Source organism: Rhinopithecus bieti, unplaced genomic scaffold (genome assembly GCF_001698545.2).
Source record: "Rhinopithecus bieti isolate Rb0 unplaced genomic scaffold, ASM169854v2 scaffold_36409, whole genome shotgun sequence".
In the NCBI taxonomy this organism is placed as follows: domain Eukaryota; kingdom Metazoa; phylum Chordata; class Mammalia; order Primates; family Cercopithecidae; genus Rhinopithecus; species Rhinopithecus bieti.
Window position 1 is genome coordinate 164,877 of NW_016815181.1, and position 4,139 is coordinate 169,015.

A 4,139-nucleotide genomic window follows, 5' to 3' on the forward strand; every position below is an offset into this window, starting at 1 on the left:
TGACTGTTTAGTAAATCAAGGACGGCAGTCAACATGAGGTTTATGCTATTACATACTGTTTTGACTCTTTCTTAGGGTTAATGAAAAGAACTCAGGATGTTTGGAAGGGTGTACATTTTAGTTACAGAAAGGATCAGGTAGATCTATTCTACTAATTCAAGTACAAAAGGTCATAGGCTAGAGAAGTGGTTATAACATAAAATCTAAGCTTGTCTAGTGTTATTACAATATGCAAATCTAATAATTGAAGAAAGAGGGTTATCAAACTTAGAAGGTTAAGAGAGCAGACTCAAAATGAGCTATAATGTCAACAAATTCATATTTCCTATGTTTAGAAGAGTGTCACTTGTCCTTCGAAATGCTTGTTTTCTTAGAGACTGAGAATACTATTTCTCTTTTCATGCAACTGGAAGAAAATTCTGTGAATAATTCAAATAAAGTGCAGAGCATGGTCTCCATTCTTGTGGAGTTTGCAGTATAACCATTAATGCAAAAACAAAAGAAAATGAATAATTAGAGAAAAATTAAATGAAATTCATATGTGTTATTAGCTATAAGCACAATTGCTTCAGAGAAAAAGGGGGATCACTGGGCTAGAGTGGCCAGAGAAGCCTTTATGGTAGAGGTCGAATTAAATTTGGCCTTGAAATCAGGAATACAAGCTTCAAAAATATTCACATCCTTGGTCTCAGTAAATCCAATAAGAATCCAGCCAAAGAAATCACAAATGAAGCCAAATACATCTTAGCACACCTTGTGAAAAATCCTGAATGCCTCTCAAATGGAGGAATGGTCAAATAAATTTTAGTAGAGGAATACATGGGAATAGTACACGGCTACTGAAATGATGTTTTGAAGAATTATTCATGATTGAAAATGCTTATATTATATTAAGCCAATAAAAGGATAATACACAACTTTCTACTGTATTTGTAAAGATTTATTATTTCAACAAAGACTCTTTAAAAGTCAATAAAATGTATTGTATTTCTAGTAGAAAGAGTAATACAGACACTTGCCTCAGAGACCAGAAAAGTTACAGCAGAGGTTGTCTTATTTCCAAGAAAGCACATACAGTAGCTGCTGGATCTCCAAGTTCCTCCATCCTCTCCTTAGGACTCCTTAAATCAAAGAGAGTCTGTAGGAAGATACCTTAAGAGTCTTATCACCACCCACTCCATGAAATGGCAAGCTCAGCTAATCTAAGATAGATAATGTTGAGTTAAGGCAGGAAAAATATCAAATAGGTGAAAATACAACTGACTAAAATAAGTGCAAGGTGAGATGCTGGAGAACTCTTGCTTGGATGGCCAGGGGAAACAAAGTAGGAAAAAAGAGAAACTGTAGAAGGGATATAGACAGGTGGAGGGGGTGGTAACTGAGAACCTGATAATGGATGAGAAAGCATCAATCTATTATTTGAACCATTTTTTGAGATCAGTCTGAAGCTACTCTTGGTCCTAGTCAGATAGGCATTAAAGCAGCCTCAGGCCCAACAACTGAAATCCTAGTTATCTACCCAACAGAAACAAAAAGATGTGTCTGCATAAAAGCTTGCACACCACTGTTCATAGTGGCTTTATTCTTAAAAGCCAAAAAGTAAAAAAAAAAAAAAATCAGATATTCATCTTCTGAGTGAATTTTAAAATGCAATATATCCATAAAATGGAATATTATTCAGCAATAAAAAGAAGCAATGATACATGCTACGGCATGCATGAACCTGTAAAACATTATGGTAAGTGAAAGAAGCCACATGCAATAGGTTTTAATGGATAAATCCATTTATATGATATGTCCACAACAGACTTATCTATAGAGACAGAAAATGATTACTTAGAGGTGGGGATGGGATGGTGGTTTTAGTGGGTGGTATCAGGAATGTGAATAACTGCTTATGGGTATGGAGTTTCTATTTGAGGTGATGGAATGTTCTAAAATTAGATGATAGTAATGGCTATACAACTCTGTACATTTTCTAAAAATTATTGAATTGCACACTTAAAATGAGTAAATTATTCAGTAGGTAAATTATACTTTTATAAAGCTATGAAAAAATAAAAATAGCTTATTAAGATCTCTCCGAGTCTGCATAAGCTCATGTCTATATGTCCACTTGGCCTTCCACAAAGAAAATTTGAACCCTGATAATAGGTTTTTATGTCTAGTGGAATCCTCTTTGTTCCAGAAAGCCTCAGAATACAAGGGTCCCATTGGAGTGGAATTTTCCCAGGATATGATATATTTTCTGATGGTGTGGAAGGAAATTGGCTCTGGCCTTTGGCATCATTATATCGTTGGGCCACAATACTTGTACAAGGTGACCTAGGCCCAACTCAAAGGGCACGAGGAAGGAGAGAGAATATGATCATTTAAGGCCCACTAGCCACAAAAGGCTTGTGGGTTACTTGGGGAGATCATCCCAAGCCAGCTACTGTTAGCATGGCTCTTTCTGAAGCTAGCTCTGGCCAGGTGTCCTCCATGCATAGGTCTCTGTGTGGGTGGTGGTGGGCAGGAGGCAGTGATGTGCTAAAGCTGGCTCCTATTTCCTTGCAATAACCTATTCAGCACAAATCTCTTCCCAACTCCATGTTCAGTAACACCATGGTAGTAGCTTAAAATCAACCATGGTGCAAATATTTATATCATGAAAACTGACAGATGCTACAAATCAAGTATTTATGAATTTTTGTTTTAATAGAGTCATTCGTTAAACATTGAACCACCAATGAAGGCCAGGCATGCAATTTATGCATGTGTTCATCTGTTGGCAATCTGCCGCTGGCTCTTGTATTTGAGGTTAGTGGTCTCTCCAGCTTTGTGACTGTTGGATTGTCCTTTGAAAGTCTTAAAGATGTGGGTGTAGGAAAGCTATTGGCCCATGGTGTCTTTGAGATTCTGGATGTAACGTTAAAGAACATGACATTGACTAGCAGTCTGCACCCTAAGGAAAGAAAGACACACTAGGCATAGTGCAGGACTTTGAGCATCAGCAACAGCCTTGTGTAAAACCCCTGGAATATCTCATCCTCCATTTACCTGCTGTTCCCAAACCAAAGCAAATGGAGAAAAACTGGTTCAGTGTTCCCAATTTCCTGAATGCCTTTGATGGCCTTTATGTAGAAGCTCACCCACAGTTTCATAAAGAAGGATGTGGGAATGCCACTGATGTGTGGCTATAGAAGAACAAGGAGTATTCTTCTTTGTTAGGATAGAGCACAAGGACTAAGTTTGCATTGCAGAAATATTGCTGAAAGTTAAAAAAGAGCACAATGAGTTGGCAGGTGTTAACTTTCTGAAATCAAGGCCAAAGTCAAGGGTGGAATCTTCATTTGGTAGGTGGGTCGAACCGTTGGCAAATTCGATATTGAGAGCTATGGAATATTAGGTGAAAATGCCTCCAAACTTCTTTGACAATTAATAGTGTCAAAAGACAAAATTTTAATAAAATCAGTTAAATGAACTAATTTGTTTTTATTTGCAATTCATGAATTGGCTACATCTCATCTAAAAGTAGAGAGGCACAATGCTGGGCATGAAATAACAGTCAGTTTTCATAAGGTAGCTTGAGCAGGAGCAAGGAAACAGCATAATACAAAAAGCGGATTGGTTAACGAGATTACTTCAGGTTACTTTTCTTGTAAGGGTTAAAGCAGAGAGGACTCCCTTTTCATGCTGGCTAAAACAGATCTGTTCGGGATTTGGCCATTATCTCTCCAGATTTCTTGGAATGTAAACAGATAAACAATTTAGTTTCAGTTTGGTGACCTGGAATTTTAGCATGAGTGACTTCATTTTGGTTTGGTCTGTTGGAGACTAGTGTAGGAGCTCAGTCCAAATCTATGGTCTCCTATAAATTTTATTTAACAATCGTTTTGGTGTATCTCCTCCTCCAGATGTGGTAAAATTATTCATCATTTTCATTGTCTTTAAATGTTTTTCTGTATTTGGCTAAATTCCCGAATGTGTGAAATTATTGATTTCATAATCAAATTAAAGTTATCTAAAAATAGGATTTTAAAAATTGGAAGTCAGAAAAGAGAACATGATAAATCAAGGGAATGGCATAAACTAAACAACTTCAGGACAGGCTTGAAAGTCAAGCACAGTCAAGCACAGAAGTTCGAATCTAATAGCAA